The sequence below is a fragment of the Osmia lignaria genome, chromosome 15 (genome assembly GCF_051020975.1).
Source record: "Osmia lignaria lignaria isolate PbOS001 chromosome 15, iyOsmLign1, whole genome shotgun sequence".
Taxonomy (NCBI): domain Eukaryota; kingdom Metazoa; phylum Arthropoda; class Insecta; order Hymenoptera; family Megachilidae; genus Osmia; species Osmia lignaria.
In genome coordinates this window covers 8,980,373-9,003,378 of record NC_135046.1, presented here as the reverse complement: position 1 = coordinate 9,003,378, position 23,006 = coordinate 8,980,373, and the positions used below count along the sequence as shown (strand labels likewise).

Below are 23,006 nucleotides of genomic sequence, written 5' to 3'. Positions count from 1 at the left end.
TGCTGTTTCTGCTGCTGACTCTTAGCTAGCTTCGTCCCGACGAGTTTGTATTCACGCGAAGATATAGGAGACGGTACGAGGAATCGGCGTTTGATACCCTGGACACGTAGCCGCGTCTCGCGACTCGCCGAAGGAAGCACGACCAGATGAGCAGCCAGAAGAAACCGAGTGGAAAGAGGGAGCAGCGAGGGGGGGGGAAGCACACGAAGGTGAAACGTGGTTATCCGAGGGGACCGACACGCTCGTCCCATCATGGATTACGTTTCGCTCCCCATAAGCGCGAGCTCACGCATAAACAACCCACTACCGGTCTTAAACATGTCCCTGGACCGCGTGGTAACCGGCCGCGCGCACTACCGTGTTCACCGTCACGGCAAGTCTTAACGAGCCGATTGAGCCTATGCCTCCGTCTCGATTCGTTCGGCTCAGAGGATTTGCTTTCTTGCAAACCGACCTCGCGCTTCCCCTGGATGATCTACTCCGATTGCGCCCGACGTTCGTTTCGGCGCGAACCGTTTTTTACGAGGACGTCTTACTTACGACGAATCCCGGCCTGCTGCCACCAACTGGATACGAAATTATCGGTTCGGTCCTGCCTGGCGCTTTCGAACGATACACCCGCTCCCCTATCGCCGTCTGACTACTTTCGGCTCAATCTACTGCGAACTGGTTTTCGGAGTATGATGTAACTTATACTCGAGAGGAGATATGTATATGACCCAGTTTGATTGTTGATAGTTAGATTGGATTTTCTAATATTAGTATTAAGTCGATGAGCATGATGCTGGGTTAGATGAATAATAGAAAATATTAAAATATTGATATCCTGAATCATAAAATTTGATAATCATCTGATCTCTAATAAAGATGGAAATGAATAAAAGATTTCATCCGACTTTGTGTCTGACCACCTATGCTTCAATCTACTACGTTCGGAGTTTCAAGAGACAGCGGTAATTTGCCACCTAATTTTATCGGTGAATTTTATCGTAACGCGTGAAATAATTACAACGGGACGGGTATATAAATCTTGTCGAGCCTTCGTGTGACGTGTACCTGTCAAACATAACGGTACTTTTTACAAGCTCACGCGAGACACCGACAGGTTGCTTAGTCAGACAGAATCCCGGTGGTAACGGTGGCAATTAATCGAGCGTTAGCACGCGGCTGTCACATAATTCGGTGTAACGTTCGAACGCGTTGACGTTATCGTGACACCGGTTGAAACGTTAATTTATGCGGCGGGAAACGCAAGAAAACGCGAAGCTCAACGGTGTATGTACGGGAATATAACACGGTCTTAATTAACCGGCACCCGATAGATCATAATCTTATAAATCGTAATTGAATTAAATAGCCGGCGATGTGGTCGTGCCACCATGCAAGAGGCCGAACGATGTTTCCAGCACGTAGTGATTTATGCGTTTTACCCAACGTGGTTCCGGTTGTTTAACGTTAAAATTATCGGTCGCATCGGACCGTCGAACCGGTACCAGGAAACGTTCCATTTCTACTCTCTCGTTGCTTTTTCTCCTCGCTCTGTTCCCTTCGACTGCCGATCGACAATTACCCGATTACGATCAGCACCGCGAGCCAATAACGCGCGCACAGTCCTTTTCATTTCCATAATTCACGGACGTTTCACCCTCCCCTTTCAATGCGCCACCGCCGCACCGTTCTTTTCTTAAACTTCCACGCGTTGCAGCTGCAACGAGGCCGCACCTGGAACTTCCACGATTTACATAACTCGGAATAAAGCTAAGCGAACGATATCCTTGCAGACCATTCCACCACGACTTTTCCTGCACCATCAAGATTTTGACGGCCCGACTCCGTTATATCTAATTGACCATTCGATTTTTCATTTTCAACTATATCGCTGTTGCAAACTTTCTATTGTATGCTTCCGGTTTTCAGGCGAGATAAACGCACGGTAATATATTGATCTAAACTGTAAAAATTGTTAAGCGTATCGCATTTTTTAATTTAAGTTTTTCATTTGCAGCTTATAGCATTGCAGTTAATATAAATTTCCGGTCAGCTCGATCAATTTAATAAATTAGTTGCAAAGACCAAGAAATTCTACGGACATTTCAAATTCTTATACAGGAAACCTTCGGATTGGATAAAACGAGTTCACTTTATTAAAGTCGGTAAGAATTTCTGCTCTTTTAAGTCCATAAAATATGTTATAACCTTTGCATAAATCAGGAGATTTAAAATATTAAATTTCCTTCGAGTATCTTCAAACCCAATTATGCAGTCGCTTCCAACGTTTCTTTAACAAATCGAATGTGAGAATCGAGAAATTCTGCAGACTCTGAATTTCTAATTAACAAGATAAATGTGAGAATCATGAGATTTTCAATCACGATGCGTTTCAAACGCCGATACGGTAAAACGGGCTTGCTGAATTTATTTCGACAAGAATCTCTCAGGAGGATGAACGATGAAGACAGAAACAGCGAAGCGCAAACTGCAAACTCGATTTAGCTTGCGTGGACGGTCTTTATCGAGCTTATACAAGAACGTAGGACGGTATCTCGTTAATAATCGAGCTGAAGGCGGTCGCGATCGAATATCGGGTAAGATGGTAGGGAGTTATTTGCTTTCCTTAACGAGACCGCGATTACAGGATTATAGGTGATAACCGTACGGTTAATTCTCGCGTCGGTTAACTCGATCAATCGGTCGATGGAAAATCGACGGTTATTTAATTCGTACTCTTTCTTCTTCCTCTTATTTTTTTCTTACCCTCGCAATCTTTCCTCTACCTTCATCTCTCACCCTTTGCCTCGGCCACAACCGAGACTTTACAACGGGCCACGCCGACGTTAATTGACGTATCGTGTCGTAATGCGGTTACGCTATTATCTCTGCCCACCGTGGGCCTGATATTGCATTAGCGAGTTGATCTTTCATCGTCGACGGGTTTCCTCTGCCCGCCGTGACGATCGCCCGGGGATATCGCTCGACGAGATGAGAACGGATAAACCGGCCTTGGAAAACGTGACTTCGACACGAACGATTAGACCTATCATTTTAGACAATGATTTTTTAATTAATAAAATAAATCTACCCTTCCTTATCTCTCAATCGTCCTAACTAACATTTTGAGATACATATCCAAGGATACCGTATCTTAGAATCTGTTCGCGATTAAAAAGTACATTATCATTTATTTTTGCAAATAAAAATCTTCCGACTTGTCATTAAAGTGAAAACCGAACACTTAGAACTTCAATTACACTGCGTCCAATTATCCAGTATAAAACGACATTATTGAAGAGTAAAAAATTGCGGAGCAATCTATCGATAGAAAAATGTCGTTCTATCAAGGATACGAGCAACCATGTTAAACTCACCAGGAAAATTATCGTAATAACTGTCAATTGCTAAAGAAGCTGGTCAAACTGGTATCGCTCATATTTCCTTGGCTCACTGCACCCGGTTTCTAAAACATCTCCTCCAAGTTCCTTTATTAAACATTCTAACCCCGTAATTACGACGATTCAGCCATCAATTGTATCAATTTGAAGGAAATCTAAGAAAGCCGTGTAATTGATTATCATCTCTGAATACCATCAGTTTCAATTAGCATTCTCGATAAAGCGGCGTGCAAAATCTATCCGTAAAGAAGTGGTTGAGTTCGTGGTGGTCAGACAAGCATCGTAAACATCGCGGCAAAGACGGGAGGATTTATAAATTGTTGCCTTTTATTTCGAGCTAAGCCAGCTTTAGGACTCGTCCCATTAAGAGGACTTCCCTGCGTTCGTGAAAGCGCCGTGCCGCTTCGACCAGGGTAGATTAAGAGCTCCTTGCGACTTCTAAGTATCTTATTAAACAGTATCGCGACTGCTTATTAATTTGCACACCGTCATTTATGTATGCAGTACAGCAGCTTCACTTTGCTTTCTGACATCAAAAGCGGACGCGGAAGTTAGCAGTTGACTTTAGCTAATTTCAATCTTCTTGTAAACTGTGTCAGCTGATTTAAAATTTGCAAATTTTCACGGGAACCATTTAAGAATGTCAAGTATTGCAATTTCAGATGCTTATTTATACGTTTACTTTTCAAATCATACCATGGAGTATTAATAAGTTTTAAATCAAAATCAACTTTATCACGATGATTTTTTCTCTCAACACGTTTAATTAAGCTGTTACTCGACAGCTATCCCGAGGGTTCATCGAGCGTTTCAAACACGCCCAGTGTACGGCTGCCATCGCATAGTTGCGTACTTCCTGCTTCCAGCGCAACATTCTTTCATTCTAATAAATTGCTATTCGCACGGCAAACCCGAGGGCAGGCTAGCCGCAATCGTCTAATACACCGTGGAACAGGTGATGCTACAAACGTCCCACCGGGAACCATCTTTCCTTTCGACTTCCCTAGCTTTCGCTTGCCTCTTCTGACAACCGAGGTGATTCCTATTTCCTCCTCTTCGCTGCACTCTTCCAACGCGAACACGGAACTGTCAGCGTTGGAAATCTGGCGAACTGTACGCGCGAAAATAAACGGTCACGCGAGACGATCGGAGCGTGCAGCAGACGGTGGATGAAATTAAATGGAAGCGCGATCGGTTTGCTTCGAGTACCGGATACCAGTCACTTCGGATGATTTAAAGCTCTTCGTAACTTTGTTGAGAACTTCTCGTCCGGAGGATGAAGTTTAATCGAGTAACTTCATGGTCTGTTTGTCTTTTACCTCTAAACGAAAGCAACGCGCCGAATGAAATACCACAACGAAACGATAGACACTTTGAAAATTAAACATTAATTAACGATTAGGAATTCCTTCCTTCCTCGGAGAACATTTCGAAACGGTTGTCGTTTACGATGTGTGACTTTCATTTATAGGAGGATATCTGGCCGTTTAATGCGCTGGACGTTGCCAAAAATTCAGGCGAAAGGCGGCGCGGTGCCGAGGGTCCCTTTGATTTCGAGATGTATAAAACGCGGCTTGAAAGCCAGGCGAGAGCCGGTGAAGCGCGAGCGTGTCAGCCGCGCGGATAACGAACACGAAGGACCAAGGAATCCGCTCGAACGTAATTAGCGGACGGTGTGTCGGCTCGAAACGGCGGCCTTCAATTAGCGCTTTCCTTCCCCTTAAAATATCCGGCGTAATCGTGAATCATTCAGGAAAGTTCGTCCGCGATACTGTCTCGAAAGTTTTCGGACAGGCCCGTCTGACGACCGACGTTACGCGTCGGGTCGCGTCGCGTCGCGTTGGTTCCCCGCATCGTAAACACCGGGTTCTAGTCAAAGTAACGGACGCGTGTTTACCTGAACATTATCATCCCACGGGTTACGTGGCCCCGGGGCTACCTGCAACTTTGCCCGCCACGTCGAGGTGTCCCCTGACGCGTGGCGGAATTAAATTTTAACGCGACCGCGTCACGACCATCTGCCGGAAGTTTGAGGAAACGTTTCCCCGGGAATTTCACGACGGCAGAAAGTTTCAACGACGTTGATTTCGTGGTTAAACGGTAATTCGTCAGAATAGTTTTACACTCGAATAATACGATAATTCTCTAATTTTATATTGAATTCTATCATTTAAACGTTTAAATATAATATATGATTAAAAGTAATTATCGATTGATTTGGTCAGCCAGTTCTGACTATAAAGGTGTAACGAAATTCCCCTAAAAATTTCGCCACCCACCTTCGTCGGTACTAACGAACAAACTTCCGGTTAGGGCGATTCTATCGCGGTAACACGAAATTTTCTCGCGATAACAACAGTTATTAGTCGCGTAACAAGTTTCCCTCGGCTTCGTGAAATTCGACACTCCCGCGAAAACTTTCGTTAAAACGGAGTGCCCCCGGCCCTCATTGTTCGTCGACGTCGGTGTATTAATTATGAACAACTCGCGACGTCTCGTGCGAGTTTGGCGGCTGACCGAGCGTGGAAATTACGATACGCACGGCAACGTCGACAGTGTATACCTGCCCTGACAACGTCTACCGGCTCGTATTGAATTTCAATTATTTATCGGGAACTCGCGCTAATTGCAGCAGCAACAGAGGGGTTTCCGCAAGAAGCAGCCGCCTCGTCTTTCAGCCCGCAGAACCGGAGGGACGCCGCAGGTAGATACACGCTCTGCACGCATCTCCTCCTCGAGGAGGCAAGAACTAACGCGTCACGACAGACGAAGGTCCTTGGAAGTCGACACCAGGCTGCCTTGAGACGCGAAAAGCAGGATCGCCGAGGAAGGGAGCATCCTGCGTGAATACTTACGCGCGATCCACATACCGGGTGTAACAAATGTACCCAACTTATTGATGTATTCGTCACGAATTAATAATAAAATAAAGTTTGCTCAAAAACGTGAACCTTCCTTAATATTTTCTATGTAAAATAATAATCAATTTCGAATACAGGATAAAAGAATACTGAATACCAAGATTACACTTCAGACGATCGTACTCGAAGGAAAAAAAAGAGAAAAGAAATACTTCAAGTGTATCTCAAAATCATTCGACCGAAACGTTTCAGCCAACGGACGCCTCGTTCTTTTTTTTCCAGTACGGTGCAACTTTAAATTATAATTCGAACAGATTACGCCCCGCGAAGAATTCGGTTGCACACGGTATCCCAAACACGATCCCCGATAGGTGCGCGGATAAAAGATTGAAGATGCCTCGATAGGATTGGCGGATCATCGGGGCACGTGGGTGGAAACGTCATCTTCGAGGAGAAAGGTATCGCCAGCTGCCAAGACTGCAGCGCGGCTCTGCAAGTGGCGTGAAACCCGGATTATTCGTACCGCAGAGGCAACACAAGCGATCCGGATTACACGCGTACTTTTTGCCCGGCGTTTTTCGTATCCGTTGTAATCTAAATCGGCGTGGAACGTATATGGATTTAATATGTTCGAACCAATGAAGCGATATTCGGTAGCGATCCGATGATCCTTCGGTCAGTTTCACATGGAATAAACATTTCGTCGGAGTCAATTAAGAGGAACGGGTGGTGTGTACATACTCGTCGAAGGGATATCGTTGATATTTTGTCTAATCCCCGTCGATTCTCAGGGAAGATGATCACGAAGATTCGAAAGAGAAGTCGCGGAAGCGGTCATTGCTAATTTCAATTGCAACGTGCCGATGCGAAATCTGCCTCCGAGCAGACAGCAAGCATTCGCGATCGCATCTGCTGACCCCGGTGCAACCGGCGCGATACGATCCTAACGGTAATAGGCAACAAAGCTTGGAGGTTCCGAGAGGAATCGCGGGCTCGCGTCTTTCTATCGCGATATCGCCAATAATAAAGTCATCACGAGCGCGCGAGCAAGAGAGGATTACAAGAATAGCGAGGCCGATTCATCAGGCACGAGCCGCGGCTTCATTCATCGCCGCTGCATCCATGGAACCGTATCCGCTGATCGCCTACGACTACTATGCATGCACTTGAGTAAATGAAAACCGTAGTACGTCAAGGTTTTTTTTTTTTTTGCAAATATTAACTCGCGTGCGTAGATACGATCTGTAAGTTCCTGGTTGTTGAAGAAAAGTGGTGCAAGTCATAAGTCTGCCCGTACGCTATCAGATAATAGAACTAGTAGAACACGTGAACCGAACAGATGTTCTGTTGTCAATGACAGCGGTATTAGTCAGATTGATACATTCTATTAGTCTTTGAAAATAGAAATATTCTCTAAAGTATCCTTCACCTGCCAAATGAGTCGAAACCACATGGTACGCGTAGAATCTGCCTTATGGCATCGAAAGCTTTGCCCCTATCGTGGTTTGTCCCGAAACGAGAGGAGCTAATCAGCTAGGGCAAAGGTTCGTGCACGCCATGGCACATTTACCTAATAATGTACGGACGCGTTCCCGCGATGCCGTAATAATTGTCCTCGTAAGGAGAGGCAGCTAGTAGCGGAGGAAGAAAGTCTTTGTTGCGGCCAGCCATCTAACCGAGGCGAGCGATCGCACCGAGAGTAAGGCTTGCACGTTGAACGCGTTGCATTCTAGCAATGGCATGTTGCCGGGGTTAATTGTATTGGCTGGCTCCCTCGACCTCATTCTCATTCAATCGTGATCATTACCCGCCGAGAGCATCCTCCTACGTATCACTCACACGTTTCACCGGACTATTCTATATAGAAAGGACGGGTGGAGCGAGTGTGTGGGAAGGTTTCCTTAGCATCGTACAGAAAGAAGCAGACAAACCCGCCAACGTACGCCTTGGCTATCGCGGTCACGCGTGTCCTCGTGCTGGTGCAAGTCCGTGTGCGTTCGAAATAGCGTACCAACCTCGTTCTGTCCACGCCGGGGATTAACTAACGAACGTACGAATGTGAATGCACGTTCCGCCTGTATCGATACAAATTAATAGCATCCCCTTGGGCGAGCGAGCCGTGGAATCAGCTTCGAGCGGGGACGATCAGGCGCCGCGCCGGCCGAGTCATCGCCGGCAGGCAGTTCCTTCGCCACCCGATGCAAAGCACGCCGTTGCGTTGATAGACTAGTGGGCGGATGATGAAGTTATCTAGCCGTGTCTACGATACCACTCTCAACCGTGTTCTTCAAGAGACGAGGAAATTGGCGAGTCATCGGAGATGAAGATTGATGGATGAAATTGCACGGAGGGTCTTGCAAGGTTAAGCTGTCGCCTTTGATCCAGAGACTTTATCAGTTTGAAACATATCATATTGCACGAAAAATTTATCCAGGTTCTTATTACGTCCGAAAGAATAAAGAAAAATTGAGTAAAAGGGACGAGGATTCCTTGAACGGTTTTTGATATTCCAGAAGAGTTTGTCCTTTCGTCACCTGACTGTCGACAGGAGTGAATTTCAATTCAGCGAAGAGAGAGGTAAACTGTGCAGTGGGATGCGATTCACGCGGCGGTAAGACAAGGTTTCACCGATCCTACCGAAAATCCCTACTTTATATCCAACGAACGAAACGTGAAATCGGCTAAAGTGCATAAATAAGGTGTTCGCGGCAACCGTTTTCGACGGTTCGTAGCGGTGTCGAACAAGCGTGCTTACCAACCGTCTGGCTACCACCACCTTCAACCTTTTCTGACCATTACTTCTCGTTCAGTGGCGTGGCGTGTGTCTCCGCGAACATGAAAGATCGCCGTGAACGCGGCGGGTAGCGAGGAGCCTTGAGAGGACCCGCGCGGCTACGTGGCATTCATAAATCTACGCTTTTTCAGCTTTTCCTGAACACGATGACCTTGCTCGGCACGACGCGTCGCGCCACGCCGCTCCCACGTTCGATCGTCGTTTTATTCGTCGACGGTGAGCAGGCAGCTTTCGACCCCGCTAGGTCGCCGAAGAGGATTCGCGCGGCTCACCGAGAATCTCGATTTCCGTTTTATTTGGTCCCTCGCCGCGGCACGATTTATTGCCTCCGTGTCGCTTCTCCTTCTCGGCCGCCACGACGCTTATACCGATGCCAAATTCTTCGGCCGATTCCTCTCGCTGCCATGCCGCCACGGTGTTCGTTAAAAGACGTCGCGTGGGAGATGCTTCCCAAACTTTTTCACAGGAATTTCGAGAAGGTCCCTTTGTACCTATCGTCGATGACAATTAACTTCTGATTGATTCTGAATAAAAATCATCCTGGTTCGTTTCACTTATCAAACATTTTGATGGCTGAGAATGAATCAGATTGAAAATCTGTGCAAAGACAACAAACTTCGTGGAGCTACGGAGCAACATCCAAGAATAGCCGAAATAAAATCCGCCCGAGGCTGTGGAGCGGACGAAAATATTCGTCGGACGGAAGGAATCTGAGGAGGCGATCTTCGCACGGGTCGAGGCGAAGGAAGTTTCCGATCGGTCCGAGTTAGCACGGAGGACCGACAATCGCGAACGAGATTCAAAGGGGCTAGACCGGGTTGGTAGCGGAGTCGAAGGGCTCGCTAATCAGAGATTTAATTGATACCGTGGCGAGCACGACCGTCGCATACGAACGAACGTTGCATGGTGCATACGGGCACACCGACACACGGACATCTTCTATCGTACCGGGCAAAAGGACGGGCTTCGTAATACATATGTAACGCGACAGAACGATGGGACACGGAAGGGGTAGAGAGAGGGTAACGGGGAACCGAGGATAAAGCGGGTTACAGGCTACTTAATCCTGAGCTCTTCATTAGCGACGTTGGCCAATCACTTCTCTGCCTTCTTCTCGTGTATGCCCCCAGCGGTTGTTTCGATTATTGCGCTCCCGTACCATCTAAATTGTCATCGGCTAACCGTTAATGTAACCGGCGTGCTCGTCGATTCGTAGAAAAATACCCCGACTGAAACAGCCTTTCGTTCCACTCGTCGACGTCGTGTAACAGCTTTCGCCAGCCATGTACAATTGTCCGGCTCGTTGTTAGTTTCGTTTCGAACGATGCCCCGTTCATTTTGAACCCCAATTTCTCGCCGATATTCGTATAGATAGATACGTTTTAATCGACGTTTCACCGGAAAAAGGCAATTCCGTGGATCGTTTCTGTCGCGTCGATCGCTTAAATCTAAATCGCGCGCATCGTTGCGGATATAAAAACGAACGAACTTGATTACCTTTAATTTTTAGGTGTGTGCACGACATCATAGCGCCAACGAACTCGATTGTAAGCGGTAATTAAAGCTTAATTCACATCGAAACGGTAGCATTGTAGTCTGGTTAGAAGACGTCACTTACCTGAAAACAAAAGAAAAGAGAAAATTAGTTTTAATTTAGTTTTCGGACGCTGTTGAAAAGTATAAGAGGTCGGAACGAGAACAGAGTGGAGGGTAATAAAATGTATGCTAGGAAATTCTCTCATTTCCCACCTTTTGTCGGAAACTTCGAACCATTCCAGTTTTCATAATCCTCTATCTCTGTTCCGCGTTTTAAACTTCCTCTAGCTTTCTTTCTTTTCCAGTATTCTCAGACTTGTATTAATATTAATAACGAGCCGAACAGTTCCAGTTGCAGCGGAGTTTTTCACGAATCAGTATGCGCAACGAATTCACGCGAGTGCCGGTAAACAAAAGGCGCCGGCGCTCAAATCGAATCAGCAGACGTATACTAACGAGGAAAACGTTCCTGATGGCGTGTTTGCCCGTCTTCCACGGCTTTTTTTTACTCTCGCCCGAATTCATGATGTCGGCTTTATTGCACGCTTGTCTTTCGATTCTTTTCTCGTGGAAAAACGTGACCGGACATGAAGTTGTTTCAATTAATTAAACTAAAAAGCAGAAAAGAGCATTTCCGTATTTTAAACTCTTGATGATTAATACAAAAATTAAACGATTTCAATAGAATCTGATATAAATAAATTTTTACAATTATTTTCTAACACTTATTTAAATGTTCTTTTGTAAATAAATTTACGTTGTTTGCGTGAGTTGTCAATGATAGTATTGTCACGTCTATCTACGGAGTCAAAGGGTGAACGACCGCTTGGTTTGACTACTTCCTCTTCAATAGCTCTCCCGTTCCCTCCGCTCTTCCTGCTTTTCTGATTCTTCAAACGATGGACTTGAATTACAATGGAGCTTCGTTTAAAATTTAATTCGATGAATCCGAGAAATCACCGGGGGGAATGTTGGAAAAATTCGATTCGGTTCAATATGCAGCGTACATATTAAATTGGACGATGGATCGCGCGCAATTTAATCAATATTTATGAAATTTAATCAAAATGTCCACGCTGAAACGTACACGCGTTTCAAATTTAATGAAGGACATTCGTGTAGTTTTGACTGGAAAAAAATATACCGATTTAGTGGAAATAGACACGATTTAAAAGGTACCAGTATAATTTTACCCGATAAAACGTATATACCAACTACGAATTCAATTTCTGGGTGAAAAAAGTTACTGATCAAACGATTTTTACCGTATCAGACGGTGGTTATTGGATTCCACTAATTAAATACTCAATTTCATTCAAGTTACGAGGGTTCTCGTTTCCACTTTTATTTAAATGGCAAATGTATTATGTTAATCGTTTGATTTTTAATTTGAATTTTTTCACGTACTTTTATACACTATATTTCAAAATACAAAAATTTGATACCCTCCACTTCTTCATATTAATTTCTATAAAATTAAAGTTCGCAGAAATTTCTCTCTGCCCGATTTATAAGTTCTCCAATCGATCGTAAAGTTACAGCCCAGTGTTACAAAATATCGAATGTACAAATCCATGTATCTCGATTCAATTCGATTCCTCGACTTCACGGATTTTACATTCCTTCGCGTCACCTGTCTAATAGACACCGATATCGAAGCTGGCACATACGTATGTTCCCGGACCCAACGGGGAGCAAAACCGGCCGCTGAAAACCTAGCACGTGTAGAGGAGCGTCGATAAAACTCGAGGTGTCGTCGTCATGTGATCGCAACGGGCTCGACGAAGACAGGAGCTTCTGCTTAGAGTATAGCCAGAGAAGAAGAAGAAGAGAAAAAGAAGGTGAAAGAGAAAGAGGGAGGAGAGAAGTAGGCAGGTGTTTTTGCAGGCCGCCAAGGTGGAGGTTGGCGTGGTGGTTCGAGACTCGTTCAGAGGCTGTTAGCATCCTTCGTCACCATCGCCGCGTCAGCCTGGCCGCCGAACATCCTTGGATCTCCTTAGATCTTCCACCGATCTCCTCTGATCTCCTCACACCTGGTTGCGTCTACCTGCCTAGGCGGTTTGTCCGGCCTGATTCTCTCGCGATCGCATCCACTCTCTCTTTCTACCTTTCATTCTCTTCGCGTCTCGTCTCGAATCACCTTGGCTACCTGTCTTCCTTCATCCTCATTCGCAGCTCCCTTATACACCATCCGCCCTACCGATCGAATCGACTTCCACATTTTTCCCTGAAACGTTCGCTCCATACTCTCACTTACGTTCCTCCCCTCGCGCATACGAATATATTATAAAATCGACCTTGCTCCATCGGCCATCGAACGTTGCGAGAGTTCCAACGTCGGTTTGGTTCATTTAGGAAAGACTGAATCGAAAGGACGTAGGTGTTGCTCGTAACGGTCGGCCAAATGAATTCGTTCGTTCGGAGTCTCACCTTGAAGACCCGGTTCCATCGATACCGATGGAATTCCAGTAATCGTCTCGATTTGCAATTCCAGCCAGAGGGAAATCGATTCGTTCTTTGTCTTCGATTTCGCTGACCGACTCGAGATTGTCTTCCCGTCCCGGTCTTGCCGTTCATTATGTCATTTCGCTAGCGAGCTGTGGGAATCTCGACGGCGACTTATCCGAGGCGAGAAAAACCGCTGCGAGGACGTTCGTCGCGAACGATTATCCTGGATCGACGTGGTGGAAACCTTGAAGTATCTCACCGTTCCACAGAATTCGAATTTGAAAGCAAGAAATGATAATTTAAAAAAAAAAAAAATGATCGCTCGACGGGGGTAGAGAGACACGCTGAAAGGTTAGCCGAATGAATCCCGCGGTGTTTCTGTTTCCTCGATATCGATGGAATCCACGCAATCTCCGCAATTTGCATTCCATTCGATTAAAAAGCAATCTCTTTCTTTTGCTTCCAGCGGGTTGCGTAAACGGAATGCGTGAGTATTCATGGTGAAGATTACGAATCGTTGCGTCATTCCGCCGCGTTCCGATACGAGGATGCGCCCGAGGGTAATTTGCTAGGATAGTAAAGATAAATTCTATTCGAGTGACGGTAATGGGGTGTGCACAGGCTCAATCGAATTAGAGGAGTTTTATTTAGTAACGTACTGCATATTTGAGTTAAATTTCGGTATGGTAAGTATTTGTATAATTTCAGAAAAAACCTTTCTGTTTCGAAGAAAAATCGTTATTTCGTGTATGCAATACGTAAAGACAATCTTTGAGAGTTACGAAAATTCATATTTCAGGAATATTAAACAGCAGGGGAGTAAGCAACTTCTTTGATGGCAGCAATATTTATTTAATTATCAATTTAAATTATTTACATTCATTGGAAGTTTCTTCTTTCTTGAAAATTAACAGAATTTACCATTAGCAAAATAATTTTAGTTTCATTTACCTGAGGTAACTAAAACTTTCTCTTGAAAACGTACATAAATATATTTTAAATAAATTGCTCATAAATCTGAATGCTGGTACCTGAATAGACGTACGTATGAATGTAATCTGAAAATGTATAGTGTAACGAGGAAAGACTTAAGAGGAACAATTGCAGCGATGTAGCTAGATCAACGGCGCCAGAAAGTTAAGCAACAATTTTGAATTGCAACAGGATGATTCTACCTCTGTGATCGAGGCCAGCCGTTCGCTCATCGTTTTCTCGTCCGGCCGTTTTTTCTCAGCGGGAGCTTTCGTATTTTTCACGGTTGCATGGAGGCCTCGACAAAAACTCGACTAAACACCGCTGACAATCAGAACCGTCGAAAACGGTTGATAAATGAATCCATACGGGTGGCGGGCACGGATTATACCCGTTGTTTTTTCCCAGTTTATAGTTTCCCGCGCACTGTTTCGATATCGAGGCTGTGTCATCCGCATTCCGCGGGAACTTTCTGTTTGTTCCATTTATTTCCGAGGGGATGAAAGAAAATTAAAATGATTAGATCGCATACCACCAAATCTAGACGCTAAAAGTTTGTTAAAATGACGGAGAAGAAATTTTCAAATAACACGAATAATTTTCTTGATTGATATTTTGAATAATTTAAATATGATGTCCCAGGAAATTTCAAATGTTTCTATCCAATTTTCTAAAGTGCATAATAATTTCGGTAACGAGCTCATTCGTTAATAATAATGAATTGACATCTCCTTCCTATTAATAACTTCTGGTTTCGATAATGATTTAAAGCTATACTTCAACGAAACTGGATTTATATATTTTAAGTAGATTGTTGCAAATGAAATGGTTGGAATTAGTAAAAATTTCAACAGTTATATTATAACATAACATTGAAAAGTTTACACTTTTTAAGTTCACAAATTGTCGAAAGCCTAAAATTTGTGAAAGTTCTGTTCCAATTTTCATTGTTACAATCTTTTTCCCGACAAGTTTTCTTGCTCCAGTTTGAAAGTAATATTTTGTCAACCTGGTAGCAGCAATTGAAGCACGAGCGGGCAACATTGTGCCCAGTAAATCAAGCGGCGGGCAAAGATCCTTTCGGATAAACGGAGTCCTGTTAGCGAGACCGTTTTTTATTCGTCCTTTTCCGACGCACCGTCAATCACATACGGCCGAGCGGCTCTCGTGCCGCTGTGTCAGCGTAAAAACTGGCCATTCAGCCACGATAAATTGCCGCAATTACCATGCGAGTAGTAACGCGTTCGCGTGGAAGCCGATTCAACGCTCGTGAGAAAATATAATGCGAGAATTTGCGCAAGGTGATCGAGTAAACGCCGTCTCTCTCTTCTTTCTTGAATGGCCGAGTATACGAAGACCTTGCAAGAATTTTCTCATAGCTTCGTTTCATTCTGTCCATCGTGATTAACTTCTTTTGCATTGATTATCCTCAAGGACTCTAAATACGTCGGATGTTTACTCCCGTGGATCAGTGTTTTGCAATAATTTGCATTCATTAAAAATCCGATAAACCGAAGTAATTACATGCTTTTAATTGCTATAAGTACACAGTGAAACATGTTAATTAAAAATAAAAACCGCGTCAGGGTACCTTTGGTCCCTGTGCGCGCACACAGGAGATAACAAACGTTAACCACGGGTCAACTTGGGTAAATTGAGTCCTTCTTTTTCATTGAGTTTCTAATTAACACGTAGCTACGCTGGCAAACACATCGCGATGTGATCATTGAAAAATTAAACTCGATAATGCTTTGTCTTACCAGCGATGATCTTTTCTTTGAAAATGTCGCGGTGTTTCGTCGCAAAGTGTACAAAACTAATTATCAATTATAGGATTGTCCAACAAAAAAATCGATCACTTCTATGTATTCGAGCATTGTTACATATGTTCAAATATTTATAAGAAACATTGAAAGTATATTTTTCATTTTAATTAACGTTTGAAAATTGAAATGCGAGGTGATATCTTTCATTCACTAGAAATATTTATCCAAATATTTTCTCAAAGGTATCATTATTCTTTGCTCATCTTAAAGTTAAAGAACAATTTCTCCTCCTGAACTTTCCATCCCATCGCGACCAAAATCCGTGTGCAACCTTCCCATTCGTCGTTTACACGGTGAGCTGACCGCAGTTTAAATTATAGTGGCTAGCCGCTAGGACCATGGAACCACAAATTACTGTACACGAGGTGTTACTCGAACCGGAAGAAGTCCCGCCGACCCAGAGACCTCATTCTAACAGATTAAAGGCAAGCTAACTCTCCATCCGTTTTAATTACAACTCAGAAATCTATCTATAGTAACAAGATCAGATAGGTAAAATTTGAAATTAGCTTAAGGATCCATTCGTCCATCGATGGGCCAAGTACTGTAATTACAAAACCCTATCAACTTGTTCTTCGACCATGAACTCATTTCGCGTTCTTAATCTTAATATGTCAAGAAATACTTGTCACAGGGACCAGGTGTTAAGTTCCACCCACACGGTGCTCCGTTTCGCGAAGTGACTCATTCGATGGTCGTTCCATCGCGTCTGGTTCGAGCGCGAAGCTTCTAAATAGGAAGATAAACACACATTGTGTTCTGGTACGAAGCGTGGCTGTTTCTTCATGTCGCTGTGCTTGTCGCTCGACGACTGACTGTGCATCGTGGACCGAGTACATTAGCAACCACAACATCAGACGGTCGTAGAGAAGGGTCGGCTCTAACCAGACCGCGAACGCTTTGACAGCTGTTAGCTCGCCTTTGCTTGGCTGCCTATTCTCGTCTCTCTCTCTCTCTCTCTCTTTCTCTCTACAATAGACAGAAACACGACGGGCCACTACCGCGTACACGTCCCGTGGATGCTTTCTCGCTTCCAGTTACTTCTCGGCCCACTTCAAACGTCCTATCCATTTTCGTACGCGTCACAGTTCCCACTCGTTTTGAGGAATACAGCCGGCGAAACACGCGATCGACCGTACTCTTCGGTGAAGCCGAGTCCTGTACAGGGTTAACTTCGTTCCTCTTCTCGATCGATGGACCGTGAGATGTCAAAACGTTCTCGCCACTCGTTTCGGAGTACATACGTTTGATTGGGGCCGAGGGCTGAACACTCGCAGCCCGATTGTTTGGAGGCGGAATCGATATCGTTGGGAGTTATGAGATGGTCTCGATACGATGATGTAGGGAATCGAACAATAATAAGGCTGACGCACTCTGACCGTATTCAGTCGACCGTTAGGCGAAACAGAAATAGTGAAACACTTATTCTACTATTATCGTAATGGCAAAGCTCGTGTCCAGTTGCTTCTATATCCAGCGACTGAGAGAGAATAAGCAAAGAGGGAACGTGGAGCTGCTATCTGGAACTCGATCAAATATTAAGAAGCGTGCGCTAGATACCTCTTTCAGACGTAATTACATGTAGCCTGAACTACAATCCATGATCGATTCATTCACAACGATCTGGCCAGTAAATCTTCATTCTCCTAGCACCCATTATTTCCTTACACATTCCTCTCTCCGTATATTTATTCATATCCAGCCTACTATCGATTTCTGTCTATTAGCTAGAAACCGTGTTCAACACCTCCATCAACGACGGATAGTTACGGTACGTAAAGCATTCGAGCGAACGGTGAACACCGAAACGAAAGCCGTAACGAAGACGAATGAGCCTTTCATTGAAATTGAACGCTGGTACCGGCGACGTTTTGATCCCATTACCCCGATCCACCCGCGTTCTATGACACGCAACGACACCGACTTTCACCAGTCCTGTTAGTATCCAACAAATCTGTCCGTTCGGCTAGAAACACAATACTCTTCTTTTCCAAAGGATCGACACTCTACGAAAGCCTATTGTCGATGAGAAATCATTTTCCATTGCCATTATAATTGCTCGATCGGTCGTACCTCGAGGAAGTGAAAGCTCCCGCAACGACCGCTTCTTGTTTTTTCGATTGCCGATCGGCAGCCAGCTTGAAACCGGCCTATTAATACGCTTTGACAGCTCGCATGACTCATTGATTCCCGTTTATGCACGTCCCTCGCATGATCGAGTGGCTAGGCGCGTTTGCATTCTTGCCAGCTAAGTGGGCAGAGCTCGCGAGCTTAACCGATCGCATGGACCGCCGCGAGTTGCGACTCGGCCACCGATTGTCCGCGCGCAACGCGTTTCGAAACCGGTGATGTCATTTGGGACAATACGCGCATAGCGTGCACTCCTGGCACAGATTCTCCCCGACTCGCCTGTCCGAAGACAATGGAGGACCTCCGCTTCCTCGTCAATGCGTTGCGTTACGTTGCTATCGGCTAACGATCGCTGCCACTGCAGAGAAACTTGCTGCACGCGCGGATTCGCGTTAGCATGGGCGACAATGCTCGGCTTAATTTGTAGCCAGAGGATTAAGGAAAGAAACGTTCTTAGATAAACGAAACGTCAAATCAGACTAACTAAAAGATTAAAACACTGTCGGCCAAAGATTCGGAAAATTGTATCTCTATGACACGTTACAAGGGTTCGTTAAAGTTCGAACGACTCAGAAATATAAAAAGATGGTGCTTTTTCAATTACCACCCTATGAGACGGTAAAATATCTATCGTCTGATGGACATTGACAAAGGGCGCGATAAGAGTGACGCGCGCAATCGTGAAAGAAAAACAGTATGTCAAGCAGTTGGGGTGACAGGGTTTTTGGAGCTCAGCGAGGACCCAAAACGATTAAGAAACTTGACAGTTACGCAAAGATCCTAATGCTCCTTCTCCACGAATTGTCAATGTTTTCTACACTTTTTACTGGTCTTATATTCAAAGGGAGATCAAAGGGAGACTTTCCCTTGATTTTCCGCGGGCACGTGAACGCGTGTTGCCTGGGGATGAAAAAAATATCTAATAACGGAAAAATGAGAATGGCGAGGAGACGGTGGAGGAAGAGAGAGTTGATCAGTGGCGTCGACACGGGGCACAGCATGTGTTTCGCGTCGTGTTACCAAACGGTTTCCCAGATTTCACTTCTTTCCCTGCTGCAATTCGATCCCGGGAGTCTTAACGAGAAACGACCACGCCGGGATCCAGTCTGATCGATAATTTTACGTAAACAAATTATTATCGAAGACGAAGCGAGGTCGATTGAAAGGAAAGGGACGAGAGATGAAAGTAACAGCCTAGCCTCGCCTCGCCTCGGGGACACCGTAGGTTTTTTCTTCTCTTCCCGTTTTCTCATCGCGAGTAGCACGCACCGAGGGTATTCAGCGAGTAATTGCAGTTTTCACCGTGCAGGTATAATTTACAAGGAGAAATAAACGCGCGCCGCACGCCCGATTCAGTTACACGTGGCTCGGAGCGTGAAGCTAATAACACTCCGTCTCCAGTTCCATATTCAGCGTGTTTGATAATTAATACAGAGGGAGGATCGTAAGGAGGAACTAAACGTGGAACTACGATATTGAATTAAACGACCGTCTTGTATTCTCCTCTCCTCTATTTTTATCACTGCGGACGAGCAGAAAGGAGCAATTGTCGGGTTGCTTGTACGAAAGAACGCGCGTATGTTAATAAGGTACACACGTACAGGACACGCGGAGGTTTCGGCGGTGTGTAAGCATAGTTTTGAATCGACGTACACGGTAAAGCGGTAGTAAGCCTGACAATGGCAGCTTTACGTAATCACTGTTCGTAAGCTACCACGCTTCCACGTTCGTATCTGGGATTCAATTATGCACTCTTGCTTGTCCCTTGTCCTCTTGCCCGTTCCTTTCGACGATTGAACCTCTGGCAGCTATCAACGAACCTAACGACCAACGTAGAATAATGCCTGGCTGAAAGATTGGTGTCTTCAGTGCGCTTTGTTCGCTCGAAAGAACCTTCGTGTTAGAGTTGCCCTTTCCTTTTTCGGGCTTCGCCCGTTCATTGTCGCATAAACATCGAAACTGTTAGCCATCTCTGTCACCGCTATTTCTACAGCCTTCGCGCTATCGTTCAAATGAATATTTCATTTAGAATATACAGTGACTCATGTTTATTTGCCACTTTTAATTTGTATCAAACGGTGAAAATGTATAATGTAAAAGTTACATCGCGTTCGAAGAGGACGAAAAATCGCAGCTAACGAAATTATCGCGAAACTTACTTACCGTCTCCCTTTGCACGCGTATTACGGTGGCCCTGCACGCGACACTCGATACGCACTTTGTACGCGTAGAATTAGGGAGCAGTAAAGGCGGGATCGATAGGAACACGTGCCATCGGTCAACACGGCGCGAAAGTACACGGTACACCGAAAAGGAAGTCCTAGAACAGCGGACGACCATACTTCGGTACGTGTACTTGAATTTACTAGAGGACTTAGTGGCCAGATCGATGACTATTGACGCAATCAAGCTACCAGCATGATCTCTCACTCCCCCCCAACCTAGCTGGTACCCATATGTGATTTTTTTTTCCTTCTAATTCCCAGAAGCGCGGATAGGGAGATAGAGAGAGGATCGTGGAGGGGAATTGACGACGACACGCGGGATCGAAACGAGGGACTCGCTGTTCGCGCTATTATTTATCCGAGCTGTCGACCGTCCAATCAGTCATGCCGACATATGCTTAAGTAAGATTACATTTCTACTAATGCTTGTGAACGTAGCGTGTCTATGTCGCCTAATACACGAGGGAGAGAAACGGGGAGAGCAGGGTAGAAGGGGAGCAGGAAATCGAATAGAAAACTCTGTGACAGCAATGGAAGAAGGGTGAAGGTGGGACAGGGTACTGAATGATATATCGTACCTTCACGGGGTGGTTGAAAATTTTCTTTTTTTACATACCTAATGGCCACCCCCCTTTGCCAGATTACGCTCGGCTTCGCCCAAATGGGACGTCTCTTGTAAAAGATTAGTGGCTTAGGAGTATTAATGTAATATTGTAATGCACCGTGAAACACGCATAATGCGGCTCTCTTTCACCGCTTCGAGGGCTGGACCTTTGTAAGGGAGTAGGTTAAATAATTCGGACCGGTGATCTTCGCCAATATGGGACTCCCTCGTGTGGGGTGGTGTTTTATTCGCTTCGTTACTTTCCAGAGCGCGTCGAATTAATGGGAGATTGATATTCTTCGTGTTTCATCGATTTCGAACGATACGGATTGTATTATCCTTTATATAACCCTGTACTTGCCACCTTTGAAAATCACATTCCCAGCCTTGTCCTTCTCGGAGTTGGCACGCCGGTGCAGTGAACGACACCCGCGGCTGCCGACCTTTCCCGTAGGCAACGGCCGGGCCGGGAGAAAGCTGCCCAGCCGATATGGTGCTCACGACGGAGTCGCACCGCTGGTCATTCCCATAAGAGAAATCCAACCGCGACCTGCTCGCGACAATGCGAACGACGACGCGTTAAAACGAGACGAGGAATGCCGGCCATCGACACCGGGTTTCTCCGTCGTCGCTCAGAGAGCATGGAAAAACGCGAGCGAGCGTAAAACTGTTTCAACGACAGTGCTCCCTGTCGACGGCGGGGTGTTTGATGTGCGAATCGGAGCACGTGTCAACGAAGTGGGTCGATGCACCTGGTGCGTGCATGCACACCTCCGGCCAGGTCACAATAGCCTCCTAATAAATTTCGGACAGGGGATACGGAAAGTTTATGGGCGACACTGGGCCTTTTCTCACGCGCCGTCAGATCGTTCACCGTTCCTCATTGCCGATGCACTGTACGCGATTGTATCGGTGACTACAGTATTTCTTGTTGCGAATTCGTTCGGCCCGCTGAACCGTGACTCAATTCGAATAGACACAACGGCATTGCGAATCGATAATTCCTCCTTTCCTCGGAGAAACTACGACCTTCTTTTCGCGAACGTCTAGCCGATTCATTTTTTAACATGCCTTCCCGTCGCAGCCCGACGTTCGTCAATTACGAAGAGTCGTTTATAATGGGCCGACAGTCAATCGGGAGATAAGTACTGAAAAGGAAGTGGCCACGTGACTATCCTTACCCAATCGTCGAACGATGATCGTCCGACCCGATAAGGAAAAGTTCACTTGTCCGTGGGTATGAAAGACGGACGATCACCGGAGTCGATAGGCAACCGAGGCGGCCGTAGAAAAGCCGGCTTCGAGTGTTTGCATTATCCAGCCTGCCTGCCAGACATTTTTTCCAACGCGGATACGTCCACGTAAAAACGCGTATTGTGTCGCAACGACGTTCCGAGAAACGTCTCTGATAGGGCTTTCCGAGGACTTTCGCGACGGACATCGAGCCAGTTGCACAATACGAATGGTACGGTAAAAGGGAAGAGAAAGCCTCGCTATTTCGATGTTTATGATCTTCTCGACCCTGCTTTTCATGAAATACTTTATGAACTACGTTATTTCAAGCTCTCGTGTTGAAACGGTGTAAACGTAGGCGTTGATTTACCTATAGATACCGAACGCTTTGATCTAAATACTAGCTATTTTACAGGATTATAGGAGCGTGAAAATTAGCAGTACGTATAGGGGATGAAATATTAAGGACAAGTAACTTGAACAATTTGTCTACTTTTTTCACTTTTATGGCCCTCTTTTCCCTGATGAAGCATTTTAAGAGGAGTATAAAAAGGCTCAGCCTGGACACAACGATTGACCCTCGGTAATTCTAATGTTCACGGTGAATTGGATAACGCACGGCGCCGGTAAAGACCCGTGACGAACGCGAAATTGCTCTATCGCGAGTTAAAGCGTCAGCGGTATACCGATATTAACCGTGTATCGAGCCACCATCTCTTGTTCGCGTCCCTATATTCTTCGATGCTCATCGGTCGCAATGAGAGGTTCCATGAGGATGACGCTTAACCGAACGAGGGACGCGTGGCCAGCCATCGATCACGAGATATTACGTGGATAAGCATCGACAGAGCCGCCTCGTAATTTCTCCAACATTTAGCACTATTTTTTCCAGGCCAAGCTCCGATGGCTCGCTGCTTGTAAACGGGCCCATATACGCCATTCCTGAGAACGTGTACACGGTTCTTACATATACCTGGCACTCCGGCAC

The 23,006-nt window shown here is 45.3% G+C and overlaps 1 long non-coding RNA gene across 2 annotated transcripts in view; it reads right to left on the bottom strand.

The window, feature by feature from the left end:
* Positions 1-23,006, bottom strand: part of LOC117600190 (uncharacterized) — a 473,823-nt gene that overhangs the window by 36,438 nt on the left and 414,379 nt on the right. The window contains exon 3 of one of the 2 annotated variants that reach the window (XR_004580409.2): positions 8,198-10,662. The exons of the other annotated variant lie outside the window; for it this stretch is intronic. This is a non-coding gene — a long non-coding RNA (uncharacterized LOC117600190). Of the gene's footprint in view, positions 1-8,197; positions 10,663-23,006 lie in introns of those variants that run through there. 2 annotated transcript variants of the gene reach the window in all.